Raw genomic sequence first — 16,985 nt, 5'->3', positions numbered from 1 at the left:
GGGGAAGAGAGGTGTTTCTTAACACCCGTGGAGATTGACTTTTCATCAAAATCCTAATTATATCTCGTCAATGAGAGAAAAACACTTTGGATAGCAGATCAATTCAAGCAGTTTGTTTTCATTTATGGAAAGATGGCGGCTTTCTGTGACACTGCCATGGTTAAATTTGAAGGTTACGCTTGGGAGTATTTATCTTTTTTATGCATTATTAGTTTGAATTTCTGCTTTATGTGTGGCACAATTATTTGCTACAAGCTTTCACACAGCAAGTCTTAATTATTCTGTAAAATTACGAGTCTATAGCTGTGTTTTCATTACAAATGTGTGCTAAACTTTGTCAATATTCTATAAATGTAAAAACAAAAAACATTTTTACAATTGCTGCGATTCCATTAAATAAGAAATGCAATTAAAATCACAGGTGAATAAGTTTATTCACATGATAATTCACTAAAACAACATGCCACACCATCAACATCAACTACTTCCTGTTTTCTTCATCATGGTATGCACCAATGACAACATCTGGTTGTTGATCATGTGACTCGTGTGATGTGAAAAAAGTGTTTCTATTCCAAACTACATCTATCATTTGTCCAACACAATCTAACACCGACATGTTTAGCAGATCTGTGGACCGAAATGGAGTCTGAAAAGGTTGATTATTTTAAGCTAAAAAGAACCAATTAGAAAATCTTAACAAACAGCCAGAGAAAAGAAAAGTGTCTAAGAAAAGTAAAACACAACAAAAACATTTCACACCTATAAACAATTCATTTCACACCAGTGTGCTTCTCCACTCGCCATCAGTGTATTTCTCTTGGCAGTATTTAGATAAATTATTATGACAAAAAAATTTATTAAATACTCAAACCTCACCAATGATTCACATTACATTTTCTTAAGATTCACATTACATTTTCCTTTGAATCATTTCTGTACTAATTTCTGTTTAGACCAGTTGACTTTTATAAAATATGATACAACATGACAGATACAAGCTGCAGTATATGGAATACCTTATAAAAGATTGTTTTTTACATGTTTGTTAAAACTATCAACAAGTCATGACAGTACTGAATACTCCTAGTGCTTTTTGTAGAAATACAGTCAGAAACAACCAATCTTAGCACTGTGAATCATGCTTTTTTTTTTTTATAAAGGTTACATACTGCAGCTTTAAACCAAAGTAAACATGTACATACCATGACTAAGTTATTTTAAACCTCACATGATAAAAACCAATTCAGTCTGTACAAAGTCTTCTGTAACACATAGCTTCTTTTCATTCCTGAAAAAGCCATGTACAGAAAGTTAAAGAAATTTGAAAATGGCAAATACTCCAAATAATTAGCACATGGAAAAGCTCAAAAAATAAAGTCACTCCACTTAAGGTCATAATTCACATTTAAGATTCCCCAATGTCATCTTTTTCAATCAGTTATAAATTATTTGGTGATTTATTGGTTCCTTCTGAATATATACCACTTTTCATTCAGTTTCTGCATCTGGTTCTGAAATCTATACACGCTATACGAGAGGTTTCCCCCTCCAACACCTCTCTCTGACAAGTACTGTTGGTTTTATAGATCTCCGCAGACCGACTGGAGGAGGCTTTGCTGCAGGCGGCTTTTCTCTTTAATGCGGAAAAAGCAACAATTCCCTGCATCCATTGACTTTCACACTCTGAGTGCTCAGCCACAGCCAAATATCTCATCATGTCTTTCTTTGACACAGATTGCGTGTAACAAAACTAATTACGGAAGTGATTTTTTATTTTTTTTTTTCCTATTAGTTAAGACGCATATGGGAACTACAGATTAAAAGTGCAGAGAAAAAGACTCGGATGCAGGCATGCATGAACTGGGAGAATGAAAGATGAAGCTGGATTCCTGCAGGAGAACACAGTCGACTACATCAGCACGCAGCGCGAAAATGAAATGTTGTGTCGAACCACCACATACACACCACCGCTTCCTCGGTTTCACAAGAGGAAAGAATTCAAAACGGTGAGTGCAGGGGTAAGGCATGAAAAACACACACACGCATACACTAATGCTCAAAAACAAACCTCCTGGCTACACTCACACACAAAACATGCTGACTTAAACACACACGGGCAATTTCACCAAAACCACAAACACAAACTCTCACTGCATGCAGTAAGACACATAGAGCTTTGATGCGCGCACACACACACACACGCCTGCCCGCACACAAGATGTGTGTGAAAGTGTATGAATGCGAGGAACTGCTCCATTTCTCTCATTAAGGAGAAGGAGCTGCCTGCAGCAAAGCCTCCACAAGTCGGTCTGCTGAGATCTGTAAAACCAACAGTACTAGTCGGAGAGAGACGGGAGGAATAAAACAGTCAAACACAGAGTTTAATCGGCAAAACGGATGAGGAAACTGAATGGAAGTGGGTTCATGAATAGAGTCGCAGAAGAACCAGAGCAACCTTAAGGTTATTTGACTCTTAAAATCTGTGACGTTTTTAATCTGGAATTGCTGGTTGATGGTGCCTCGCAGCGTTTGATCCGCGCCGTCGGCTTTTTCTGCATGGAGTCTGAATGTTCTCTCCATTCGGACTCCCTCCCACAGTCCAAAAACAGTCCAAAAACACAACTGTTAGGTTAACTGGGCTCTCTAAGCTGCCGTTAGGTGAGAGTCAGTGTGCATGGTCAGGGAGCAGTAAGTTAAATTCAAGACTTTTTAAAACCTTTTTAATGTCACCTTGAATGAATTTTAAGAAGGAAAAAAAACTAGAATTATACGGTATAGCAGTGGGATCCTGCTGTATTTTAATCAATAGCAAAAATTATTGCATTTCTGGGGTCTGTTTGTGGTGAGGCAATGGTGAAAACAAACGTCATTATTCAATGTGCCCCAGACTCACATCCACACCTAAAACAAGAAACTCCTGATGCTCAAATCACATTTGGTCTTAACGCAGCTTCAGACTAACTGCAATGGTGGTGATGTCACTCCCCTCTCCATTCATTTCCTGCAGAACATGCACAGTAAGATGACGACTGATAGCCATTCTGCAGCGAAGCAACTGTAAAACTTTCTGCTCATGAACGTAGTAGACGTGGACATGTGGGCTTGCAACTCGGCACAAGAAAATTGGAAAATGTCCGACTTTTGTTGCCGTCGAATCCCATTGTAGCTACCCTGGCTACTGCTAGCTTTGTTGCGTCTATCAGGGGTAATGGGCTCAGCACACAGGGTGTGACAAACAACAGTGACGGGAAAGTCATCACCACTTGGGATTCAACCCATAAAAACAAATAGACAATGTCCCAATAATGATGAAACAAGTCATGCTCTCAAGGCTTAGGAAAAAATGTCCTTGCAGAAGAACAGAGGATTGTAATCTACTCAAAGCTAAATACAATTGTCTGTAAAATTAATTTAAACATGTCAGTTATAGCTTTGTTTCTCAATTATTAAATGAAAAATGTGTAACATAACATGATCTAATTTTAATTACAGTCTGCTTTATTTCAATTAAAACACAATTTAACATATTTTGACTATTAGAAACAAGAGAGAGACTTTGTTTTCTCTTCTGACAATCTTTGTGGTAGAAACAGGATTTTTAATAAACCTTTACACCGAGACTCTTTTCCTCTCACACTCAGAAACCCACTACCATACAGGTGCAGCGAGTCGGGCGACCCTCTCAGTATCAGCAGACATCATTTACATAAACACCACAGTGCAGGAAAACGAACGCAACAAACAGCCCTCTAGAGAATGAGGGTTCAGGGTAATTAACCCATTTAATCCCACCGGCAACAATTGTTGCCAGACATTTTTTCTAACTTCTGGAAGCTCTAGAACAGTTGTTTTGACTTTTGGCAGCTAATTTAAGTTTTAAAATAAAATAATGTGTCAATTCTAAGCAATATCAATTTCATGTATCTAGTGTGAAAGGTCACATGACCAGACCTCTTTACTTCCTGCCTGTGACGCTGGAGGTAAATGTCAGTCACAAAGCTGTACAAGAGGAAGTCAGTAAAATATTTAAATAAACAAATATAAATAAAATATTTTCAACATATGTTCTTTCAAGTGTCTTCTACTAATATATAAAGAAAATTGTATCCTTTCATTCATCTTTTGATCATAAGAGTGAATGTAAGCATGGCAACAATTGTTGCCACTAGCATAATACATAGACAGCACTATGCTATGTGTCCATAGAATAGAATAGAATAGAATAGAATTACTTTATTCATCCCAGCAGGGAAATTATTTTGCAGTTACAGCAGCATAGAGACAAGACACACAACATCCACCACTGAGTAGCAATTGTAGACAAAATAAAAATAAAAATAAAATATAACATGCTGTCAATATAAAAAGCAACTTAGAGCAGTCCTTGCAAAGATTCAAAAAAATGCAGATACAGTATGTATATGTAAATATATGTACAGCAAGTGTGCCACAGTGCAGTTGCAAAATTGGACTGATTAGTGCAGAACAATGATTTAGCTTTCATTGTACAGTGAGGCATGTGGCAGGAAGGATTTCCTGTATCTGTCCCTACGACAGCGGAGCTGGAGCAGCCTATGTGAGAAGGTGCTCCGCTGTCTGTCCACTATGTGGTGGAGAGGCTGCTGTTTATTGTCCATAATAGACAGAACCTTCTTCAGTGTCCTCCTCTCCACCACAGTTTCCAGGGACTCCAGCCTTAGTCCCAGTACAGAGCCAGCTTTCCTGATGATTTTGTCTAGTCTATTAGAGTCGCTGGCTCTGATGCTGCTTCCCCAACACACAGCAGCAAAGAAGATGGCACCGGCAACAACACTGTGATAAAAGGTCTAGCTTTGGTATAGCTTTGCTGTTTATTCTATATACCTTGCTGTTACCACACAGCTTAAAAATGTCAGATATTTTAGATCTTCTAGGCCTGATGGAACCTAGAAATGATGTCTTCTACATCACTGTCATTCCCACAGTTGAAACCCTCTCCTATTTCACCCCCCAAAAGGCAAATCTTTACACAAAATGTGGCCTAATCACTGAATGACAACTACAAGATGATCCCACACTTGAAACTTGTTTAGGACAGGGCCAAGGTGGAATACTTGGTCTGATGGAACAGGGAGAATTTCTTCTGAGATGCAGATTGGTTCATACCAACATTTTCTCCTGACTTTGCCTCATTGATGAAATGACCAAATGAGGTCAAAGGTCAATCTGCACATTGAGACAATGACATCTGCAGGATCTGGCATTGAATCTTTATGTATCTAAAATATTCCTGAACACTCTTGTAACCATTCTTTGTTATAATAAGTTATGCATGTCCTGATTTTTCTTATTTTTTTATATGTATAAATAGGCCAGATTTGTGCAATACAGACTATGTCGTTTCCCACCGGCAACAATTGTTGCCAAGTATAAAATCTACATTTTCACTAGCATAACCAACATAAAATGTAATAATTCATAAATATTATGTGTTAGGGAGGTCCAAGGATTGAAAAGCATTAACTTATTTTGCAGGAAAAAATTTTGGGATTAAACGAGTTAAGTACCTAGGGATAAAGGTTCAGAGAACCACAATGGAAATATGCATATAGAAAAATACTAAAACATAAAACAAAGCCCTGTAAAAGTGGGTGAATGAGAAACACATTGTAAAGTGGTTTGTAGTACATGGATGGAGCTTAAAACGCTCTGTATAACTGTGGACCATTTACCATGCCACCTGTAAAACTGTGGTGAGCGACACTCTGCAGACAAACATCCTGAAGATTTACAACATTATGGAATACATGGGTTGGACTGATGTTGCTTTACATTCACATTAGCCTGAATTCCACACTAAACCTGGAGTGTTTTAATGTCCACATACAGCACAACATGGAATTAGTTTGTGACTTGTTGTTCAAGAGGACCTGATATGGATAAATGCAAGAAAATTGAGAGCATAAGCCAAAATACTTCCTCTGAAGTCAAGAGCTTCAGAGGAAGTATTTGGGTAAATTAGAGAATTTTGTGAACAATTTCTAATCCCAAGTTTTTTGATGAGCTTTTTTTGTTTTTGTTGCCAATTCCAGTTTTGCTTTAAGTACTAAAAAGATGCAAGATCAACATTTAAAATATTAATTTTAGCCTTTCCAGATATGAGCGGTCATTAACTCTTTGTATTAAGAGCAGAAAGAACTGGTGTAAAACAGGGCGGAGCTATTTTAAAGCAAAATGAAAATGAGTAATTTTAAAGTTTGAGTTCACATTTTTCATGAGTTTTAGCAACCTATATTAGCAACAAAAAAAATCCCCTTCTACATGAATCCAATGGAGAAATGTAGAGCCCCCAAAATTTTAAAATCTAGCATCTTTGGTGGTCCAGGCTAAAACCTCTACAAGATTCAACAAAGCAACAATGCTGTGCTATGTTCAGCCTTCCTGTTATATGATGAAGTCTTGCTTTCTCTCTCTCCTTCACAGCCTATATGAACCAGACATGTATTGAACTGTCATAGAAACTATTGCTTCTTTCAAAATAACCTGAATCACCCTGAAAACAACTGTTTGATGTCAGTAGCTGATCTCTCTGTGGATCTTTAATTTTAACATGATGATTTTTTTTTCATTCCTTTGTTTTTCATTTTTTTAAATTAGCTATACTCTTGACTAAAAGAGGAGCTTGACAAAAAAATGAATAGGTAAGAGGGCAAAGCAACTAGTGGCACAGTATCAACTCAAACTACTTGAGAATAGGAACAAAAAACAGAGATGGGTAGATCAACAGAAAATAACTGCCCCAATGGACACAAGTTATTCAGTAAAGTCATTTCGCTAAACAAAGGTTTCTTGTAGTTGTGTCACTGCAGCTTTCACCAAAAGAGTGAAATGCAACACTTTCTCCCTAATTTAAGCCCACTTGTAGCCCCCTGTGTTTCTTGATGGCTAAATTGCCTGTCTGTGTTGCCTTTATATTGGCTTCCAGCACATTGCAAGCTTATAAAAGTGCCAATTCATGGGGTAGCTTTTAAATGGTTAGGGAGATGCCTTAGCACTGCTGTTTTGAGAAAGAGAAGCTCGCGTTGGCTTAAATGGATTTGAGTATGTTTTTGACCCAGCGATTTGCTTTATTGATGAGTGGAAGCAGTTACATCAGAACTGCAGCAATCCTGTGTCTTGCGAGGCTCCTCTGTCCTGCAGAGTCCAGATGAATATGAAGAGGAGGAAACTGAAGCTGGACTGACAGATCCTCACTTTTAGGGACTCCAACAGTCACTATACAAAACTATAAAAGCAAAGCAAAAGCCAGACACCTGCCACTGAGTCCTGCACTCTACCCCTTCCCGAAGCTCGATTGTCCTGACACTCTAACCCCATCGACGGCCAGTTTGTTGCAAAATCAATTAGCTGATCACAATCCAAAACAATCAAATGGGCTAAAATAAATCACATTTGCTTACTCTGCAGATGTTTCATTAGAACAGCAGCTGCTACGTCCTTCAGCAAAGCGCTAAACCTGAGAGAAATGCCTCTGATCATGGAAAACAATATGCATCACATATGGCTCTATGATCCTATTTCTGAATGCACAAAGTCATTGGCAAAACATTATAGTAACTCCCCCATTCATATACACACACACACGCCCACACACACACAGTATGACTAAGCACTCAACAAAATGAGATGTGTGTGCGCAGAAGCATGTGTGTGATGATTAGGGGAGTGTCACTATAGGAGCTGACTCAGCGTTCCTGCCCGTCGTTTTACTGCGGCCTCCTCCTAGCAGAGCCAACAGGGATCTCTGAAAATGGTTAAAACATTAAATCGATGACATCGCCTGCTTACCTGATATTTTTCAGCAGCTGGTAAATTGGTTTTGTCAGCAGCCTGGCAAATACACTGACATATTCCTTATGTATAAGTACTTTCTGCCCTCCTGTGTCCTTTCCTTTCTTGTCCACATGGGTTTTAGTTTTGTCACAGCTTTTAGGGCCATAAATTTGTTTTATTCATTAGTGATCACAATTAGTCATCCTGAAAACTTTTATGAACGTTATCCAAAACACTGGTAACAAAAAGATGGGATCTTGATTTATAGCTAAGTTCCAGCACAGGTTATTCAAGACTGAACACACCAGCAGCGTACATGCTTAAATCAAACTCTTATTCACAAAAGAATACACCAGACACCAAGCAAGAAAGAAAAAATGGATGCTTACATTGTTTAAGTCCCTTATCAAATACTTAAAGAACTTTAGATTGATTACATGTCCATAAATGGGGAGTTCCTGACCCAAAATGATGTATTGTAAAAACTGCATGTCCTTCAGTAAGGTCCCAACTGGCTGGAATGTGTAGGAAAATGTAAAAATAGTACAGTACAATATATTCCCTTACCTTTGTTTCTTCCTGTACACGGTATAATAATAAAAATAAGTAGAAGACACTGCCCTCTTGACTCCTTTTTCTTCCTCTTTTGTTCTTCCATTTATCATTTTGTTAACCTGACATGTTTTCTTCTTTGCTCTACTGGCTTCACCCTGTTTTTCTGTACTGGTTGCATCTAAGATATTCAAATAAAATGCAGCTGGGCTCAATGCTAATGGACACAAATGCTTCAAATTATGGAGCACTTGACGTGCCTCCACATGGACTTTTAATGTAAACCAGACGCACCTGATGTTCAAAACCCGTTTGGTGTGAACGCACCATTAAGCTGAACAGTCTCCTGAGTTGGTAGATTTTAAATATGTGTTACTTTACGTGAAGGTAAAAGTTTTTGCGTTAAAATGGCTCGATGAAAAGATAAAGAATAAAAAAGTCTTGATAGCTAGTTTGGAGTATTTTTTACATATCGTACTAAAGGATGTGGTACCATTAAATATATGAAAAGCCAAAATGAATTTTTTAAACGTTTTTAAATCTGGCCCATTATTTACTGTTTATTGAGGCTTACAAATGCAATGAAGCTGATTTTGTCATTACTTGTAAAAAAATCTGGTTAGCCATAGGAAAGAATGTGGGTAAAGCTTAGTAAGGCCAAAAGGGTTTTCATTTTGGTCTTCATCTTTATGATGCTGCAAACGTTCACCAAAACTAAAAGCCAAAAAAAGGTTGTAGAGTCACATCTATCACTACCCTTCCATTTAACCTCTTCACCCTTCCAGTGTTCCAATTTCTTCAGCCTCCTTCATCTGGTCACTTCACCTCCCTTCTTCATTGTGCTCTGGCAGCAAGCAAAGACAGCACACAATCCATATATTACCGCTTTTCACAAATCCTTTCACCTTCACGGACCTCTCCAATTCCTCTTCATGGTCATTTCTTCTCCACTTTGACACAGGGAAAAAAATTCCATTGTCTTTAAATCTCTCGTTTCGCTGTGGAATAAAATTATTTCCTTGAAGCATATTGCAGCTCTTTCAGAAGCAAAGGCGAGTTTCACTCTCAGGTCAAATGCTTTTGCGATTTCTTTTGAAAGAATTGGGGAAAATTGAACTTTTTTCACAAGGTGTAATGTGGGACTTTGAGCCTACTTCCAAACATTCAAACAGTTTGCTCTCTCTTAGACTGCAGCCTCCCAGAGCAAATGAAGCATGTTAAAATTAATCCTTGCAGCAGGCACAAATGGGTATGGTGTAATGTTCTTCAAAGCATTAAATAATATACACAGTGCCTTGCAAATGTATTCATACCTTGTAACCTTTAACATGTACTGTATTTCCCATGTTATAACTAAAAACCTTTATGTATTTTATTTGGGATATTTTCTCTTAGGCAAATGAAAAATCTAATGCTAATAATGGACCAGGAAGTGGTTTGAAAAGTGGACAGAAAGATTGGCTGAGTGAAACACAAGGCAATAATGGAAGCTAACCTGTCAAAAGTTTCACCTTCCATGGATGCTGTGGTGGCGCTGAGGTTAAACACAGCCCACATAAGGAGGCCTTAGTCCTCAGTGTGACCATTGCAGTGTGATCAGCCTGATGATCTTTGCCACATGTTTCCCCCCCTCACTCGTTACTCACTTTTCTGTCTGACCACTTTCAAATAATGGCCAGTAGGGCCAACAAAACCTTAAAAAAATAAAAAGAATAAATTAAGTTTCACCATCCAGCAGGACAACTGGAAATCCAATGGAAAGGTTCAGATCAGCCTGGTGGAAATTACAGATGGAATCACAGCATTGGACTTTTAAAACTGTAGTTAGAGTTTTTGATGCAGCAAATCTAACTTATGTGACCCTTTGTGAACTCATGATGAAAGTGCAGCAAAAAGAGGGTTTTTTTTCTATTAACTTCTGACAAAACATCCAACTGGAAGTGTAGAAAGTAGAAGAGAGATCGGCATCTAAATGCTATTTGCAAAAAAAATAAAGAATGATGCAATTCTAACTTTGGATTTACAAGAAGGGAACAAGTGTATAAGGAAGACATGCGTTTATATGCAACAAACAAGACAAGCTGCCTTAACTTATGCTGCAAAAACAGGACATTCAGGGATTCTTTTTTCTACTTACTTATTGAGATATAGGTCAGGCATACACTCATACACACACACTCACAGCCAGATATATGCAGCATAGAAACTGATTATTTTTCTGTCTCAGCTGCTCAGACAGCACAGAACATACGGCAGAAATTGGCCAATTGGGACACTAAACACAAGCTGCGTGCTCCACAGAAGCAGAGGAAAATTGGGTTGAAGAAATTGTTTTAATTGCTGACAAAACGGTAGAAATATCTCTCCTCCGCTTGGACTCGGATGAGGAGCCACCCGCCCACATGGCCTCTGCCTCGCCATGAAAGCTCCTAAAGCAGGTGCTGAATACAATCAGAAAAGCTCCTTCATTAGCTAACGAAGCGACGGTTAGAGATCAAGGTGGCACGTCGCCTCCGTCCGCGGCCGCCCGTCACATCTGTGCCCCATCGAAACCGTCTTTTCCCTTTACAAGGTGAACTATTTGAGTCGACCTGCCCCGTTTGATCTGCTGTGGCCTTTCAGACAGGGAGCTGGATCAAAAAGGTGCCAGCAGCTTTAAAGCAGCTCTACCTGTGTAGCTTGTTGCTATCCTCTTCTCCTCAATCCTCCATCTGCCTCAGACACAAACTGCTTACAGCGTCACTCAGAAAAAAGTGGTTTTAAGTTCTAAAGAACACTGCATACTAGAAGTGTTAAGGTCATTGCAAAAGGATATCATCTCTCTATGTCTGTCAAAGAAGATTAGATTAAAACATGTATTTTCTCTCATGTCCTCAAGTCTAGCTTTAAAAAAATCTCAAGTTGTGTATTAGCCTGTTTAATTGCATAGAGGACATAAAACTTGCTATGAAATCTGTGAGAACAGATTTCAAAAAACATGCCTTCCCATGAAAATATGTAACAGCGTTGTTTTGCACCTGAACATATCCAGAGTGCGTATGAATGGAACTAAGTGTTAAAAGAAATGTTTTGTAGGGCAACTTTAAAAAGTGACACTAAGACAAAATATGGAGGACTCCCAGCTACTGCTAAACTCTATTTGGGAACATTTTCAAGAAGCTACAGTGGAAAAAGAAAGGTGGACTAAGCCACTGACATAATGTCAGTGGCTTTATGTCACGGTATGCATTAAGGTATACATACCTAGGGTCTGCATTTTTATTCCTGTTATTAAACAGGGAAAAAATCAACTGATAGTTACTATGAAAACATCTACATACATGAGTACGATTTCAATTTATCTTAAATATACTGTGGAGATATTCAAGCATCGGGGTGAGGATGTAATGCCCGAATATCATGCTTTACAGTCCTGCTCTATTTAACATCTTAACTCTAGCGCAACTTTTACTGAAACACAGCATGCAGTAGGTAAAGGCAAAAGAAAAACCACCAACCTCAACCACACTTCATGACTACGTACCTAGATACTTGTATCTAGCTCTGTGATTAACTGAAATACTTACCTAAACCTAGAAACTTATTTGAAGTCAATAATTCCATAATGCTGAATAAAAAGTGTACTAGTTCCACTGGTAGATTTTTCCCACATTATGCCAGGGGAACTAGTACATTTTCATCATTATTAAGGAATTACTGCCTTAAAAATAATATGAAAAGTTGTATGCGAGTTAGCTTAGTCTTATTTCCTTACCAAGATATTTGCACAAGAAACTAGATGAAAAGTACTTGGTAAGATTTTGCGCTTCTGCGGTGCACTGGTGACCCTGGTAGATAGCCTATCAAGAACAGCTGCTTTCGGACCAATATGATATCAATCCCCTTTGGTTATGAATAGGATGTTACCTAGAACAGAAAATACTTCAATAAGGTCTAGGTGTAACACTCAGTGTTAGACTATTCCCAAAACTAAAAGATCTGCATGATGTAGATTCTGCATGTGCACAAAGGCATGAAAAATTAATTCAAAGGAATGGATATTATCATAAGCTTAACATTTTTGTTTTTATTTTAAATATATTTTTGTTTTAACTTTACAGCTACTTTTCCTTTATCTTCCCGCACTTCAAATCTCCAGAATCTGAACAGAGCTTGCTAATAAATACACATCAAACCAAATGTAACTTAAGTTTATAATCAAAAATGCATTCATGTAGAGAAACCTAACATTAAGCAACTTTACTACATCTATTTTATAAAAATAAAGTAAAATGTAATCTAAGAACTGCTCTTCTGCAAAATAATCAGATTCCAACAGCAGCTAAATCAAACTATATTCATGTTTTGTTGTGAAACACCAATGTACCTTGCAGCAGCTCAACAGGAGAGAACTTGGCTCTCACATTGCTGGGTCGGCACTTCGCTTCCCACCGGGCCCCTAAACAGTACTTAAAGGTAGATTTCTGAAAGTGCCATGCATAAAAAGCTCTCGGTTTAATGTTGGTTTCATTCCGTCATGTAGCAGCAGTTATGGCGGTGCACGCCTCCTGTGGGCGTTTATCAGACTAGATAAACTTAAAGCGCTTTTATTGACGTGTTCTATTGTATATCTGTGCTGCCTCCTCTGCCTCCCCGCGTCTTTGTTTGTCGCAGCCTCTCTGGGCGAGGAGCAGCGGGGTTTGTGTCGATTCTCTGTGGCTCTCATCTCAGCCGGGGTCTGAGGCAGTTGGCCGGAGACCCCCGCTTCACCACCTGACCCCCGTACACATGCATGCACACACTTGCTTTAGCCTAAATAAAAGCTTCCCAAATATCGGCAAGGTGGTTTGTCCAATTAAACATGTATATTTAGCTAAAGAAATCTTCAATAAAACAACATTTAAACATGTAAAAAAAGGGGAGCTTTAGATATTCCACTATATTCACTTTTAATAATTTGCACTCTTCATATGTGCGTGGGAAGCGGCAAACTTGAAGTCTCTTTGACGGAAATTAGATACAGCACCCACATATCTACATAACACATTAAAAGATTGATCAGAGCACAGCAAGAAGAGGAGTTTCTATGTTCTAAGAACAAATGAATAATACAAGACTCCGAGAATAAACTGGGTAATTGGGTTAAAGGCAGCTCAGAGGGTGTACAGCTCACCGCTGTTGCCCAAGTCCGACACTGACTCATTAGGGGTTGAAAACCTCTATTTAAAAAAAAAAAATCCCTCCTCTCTGCGCTTACAGGTGCAACAGCAACTCAAATGTTCCCGGCGGTCACGGTGTCGTCGGCGCAACACAAACGCAGTCGCTCCGGGCGTCACGCCTCGGCTCCAAAGTGGAGGTGATGCTCAAGGATTCTGCCTTATCAAGGAGTCCCAGGGCAACTTTGTCATTATGACACATGTACTTTAAAAAAATACAAATATTTCTCACATGTCCTTGCATTGCCTCTCCTCCACATCAGCTCACTCTCACTCATCCTCCTGAGCTCAAACCCCAAGAGGGATGGAAGTAGAAAGAGACGAGGGGGGGTAGGTGGAGGATGAGTAGGTATGTTCAGAATACGAAACGGGAGGCTTTCCATTTTTCCCTCTCCCTACAAACACACCACCTAAAGATTTTTTTTTTCGTTCCTCCTCCTCCTCTTTTTTTTTTTTCTGTGTGCTTGGCAGCCAGATCAGTGGCTCGTTGCCCGTATAGTCTTTCCAAATCAGCCCGCACCTACGCACATCACACAAGTCAAAAATTCATAAGGTGACACAAAACTGTCAGCGCATGTTGATGCGACTCCCGAATGATGGCAAAATGTTTGGATGTGGGTGGATGAGGGGCAGCAAACACACACACAGGTCCCCACAAAGACATAAAAACTTGGTACACATGCATGCGCGCACGCCCACACACACACAATTCCAGAATGTCTCAGACTCCTGAACACATAAACAGGGGTGCCGCCAAAAAGTTTACAAAGGGGTGATTGATTAAAGGGGCGCAGGGGGCACGTAGAATTCAACATGAAAAGCTTTTTTACAGTGGTGAAGGTTGTATATGGGGTGGTGGGCACCAGAGGAGGGTGAGGAATTTAAAATGCTACAAAAAGTAAAAACTAAATTAACAAAGTAAATTAAATAAATCAGGGTTTAAGCCAATTTTAATATGACGTTGTGACCTACAAGAATTACACCAAAAATAAATATGGAATAAATCTATTAGTACACGTTTAAACCAATGTTTAGGTTCAAAGTCTGGAAATCATATTCAAGCAACATCAATTCCCAGAGCAAACTTAAAAACATCTTACACCTTACAGTCTGATGCATCTCGAGAGAAAAAGATGGGAGGGAAAAAGATGATGGATGTGGAGGAGATATATGTGGAAGCATATCTCCTCCACATGTATCTGATGTGGAGGAGATATATAATTAATAATGAAATTCCCAGTTAGTGACACAAATTCATAGGGGTGGTCACCCTGCCTGTCCCTTATCTTAGCAGCGCCTCTGCAAACAAAATAGAGAATTAATTTTAGGGTTTCCAAGTTGGCTGGATGCCTTGAGTGAATTTCCATTTATTCAGCAAACCACACAACTACTTCGATGCACCAAACTGACACTAAACAAGCCCTAAAACTCACGTCCATGCACCCTATATTAATACACATCCACTTTGCATCCAAATTCCGCAGTGCCCTTTTATAGCAAAATTAAAGACCCCTCCGCCTCCTGCAAACAACTTGCGAAATTCCAGTTAAAACAAAACTGGAGATGTTAAGTCCTGTGGAAGATCCGCAACCTTCCAGCGTGCGCTACTGGCTGCTTTCGCCCCGTGTGCGCAGCGACAACCCGGAGCTGCTCGTTCAAAGTGCAAAATGTTAAAAAATTTTAAAAAAGGAAAAGAAGACGAAAAATGTTCCGTCGGAGTAGTGCATGTTGGTCCAGGTGAAAACGAGAAAGCATCGCTCGGGAAAAAAATAACATAAGGAGAGACCAGAGGTATGATCGGAGGTGGTAAGGAATGGAGAAAATTATTTAAAAAACAAAACCAAAAAAAGTAGAGGGTGGAAAAGTTTGCCTGTACTTACTTATTAAGCCGTGTTTTGTATTATCCCTGCTTGGCATTATTTCTTCTTTTCTTTAGGATGTCAGAGTTGCAGCAGAAGACGTTTCCATTCCCGCTCGGCTCGTCAGAGAGCAGCAGCAGCGGTTCAAAAAGCTCAGCTCTGCAGATCCGTGCGCACAGGAGAGCAGCGCTCAGCATGAATGAGACAGGAGCTGCGGTTGGACTCCGGCATCCCCCTGCTACATACGGATGAAGAGGGAACAAGGAGAGAGAGAGAGATGGAGAGCTTAGTGAACATGCGCCCCCCAGTGGATCCGGTGCGTTACATCGGGGGTTGCACGACGCACATTGGTGGCAGCATTGGACCCGTTTCAGTCTGCGGCTCCGTGAGCTCCTTATCCCCTCCTTGTACTCCGGTTTTAGGCTGTCTGACAACAATCAGGGTCTGTGATTGAAGATGCTCCCGTTCAGCTTGACTGATTGCACCTGCCATCTCACTGAGCGCAGATGTGTGCCCCTGTTCACTCTTTGTTTTCTTTGCCTCTTGAGTTGTTTTTACATCACACTTTTCAGGGGCGAGGCGTGGTTTGAGCTTCTGCTTTTACAGTAAAAGTATGAATACATGGTCATTAACAGCAAAAGTATTCATACCCTTTGACCTTTTTCTAGTTTGTCATGTTGCAACCACAAATTGCAAATCTATTTCAATGGGATTCTACATAATAATTCAACCCAAAGTAGTACACTATGACTTATAGCATTCAGACCCATTTACTCCAATATTCCCACCTACAGGTTCCACCAACTCAAATTTAAGAACTACTATAAATGGAATTTAAGACCAATATCTACACGAGAATGTACAAATTACATTCAGTCAATTGGGAATAAAATCTATAGATCTACTGCTCAGGTAGGATAATCTGTCATGACAATTAGAACTGTTGGCTTTAGATATGGTTGGCACAGATATGGTTTATGAAGAAACTGCAAGGGGAAAAAATAGTTGAAGGAACACCACGCCTTGGTCAGAAGGTCAAGCCAGTTTTGGTCTCAGGAAAATGCTGTGCTGTGGAAAACTGCAGTGCATCACCATAAACACACCGTTCCCACAGTGAAACGCGGTGGTGGCAGCATCATGCCTTTCTTCAGCTGGGACAGAAAGACTCAAGGAGGGATAAATACAAATGTATGCCACATTTTAAAGAGTTTTATTCACAAAACATTTGAAAAATCATGTATGACTTTCTTTCCACTCAACAATCATGTACTTCTTTGTGTTTATTTTATAAATTGCAACAAAATATTTTGAAGTATTCACTTGCAATGCGACAAAATGAGAAACATTTCTAAAGCTCTGCTTGAACAGAAAAATATGTGCAGCTCGGTGCTCGTGAGCATGCCCACTCCATGTGTGTGCCTGCTTCTTTTCAATAGCATTTAATATTGAAGGTCAGCTTCCCTCGTTGAAACTCCACAAATCATCTCCATCGGCAGTGCTGGCCTTGTCTCTTACCTCATCAAACATTTGCGGCTGGCCATGTCTCATTTAGAGCGAGATGATT

The 16,985-nt window shown here is 39.4% G+C and overlaps 1 protein-coding gene across 2 annotated transcripts in view; it reads right to left on the bottom strand.

Moving 5' to 3' along the window:
• The window catches only part of LOC114144895 (plexin-A1-like), a 286,607-nt gene extending 270,955 nt beyond the window's left edge, over positions 1–15,652 (bottom strand). For both annotated transcript variants that reach the window (XM_028018126.1, XM_028018134.1), the window contains exon 1: positions 15,443–15,652. The gene's annotated coding sequence lies outside the window, so the exon portion shown is untranslated. The remainder of the gene's footprint in view (positions 1–15,442) is intronic.
• Positions 15,653–16,985: the final 1,333 nt, after the last annotated feature.

Source organism: Xiphophorus couchianus, chromosome 1 (assembly GCF_001444195.1).
Source record: "Xiphophorus couchianus chromosome 1, X_couchianus-1.0, whole genome shotgun sequence".
Taxonomy (NCBI): Eukaryota; Metazoa; Chordata; class Actinopteri; order Cyprinodontiformes; family Poeciliidae; genus Xiphophorus; species Xiphophorus couchianus.
This window is presented reverse-complemented; position numbering and strand designations above follow the sequence as displayed.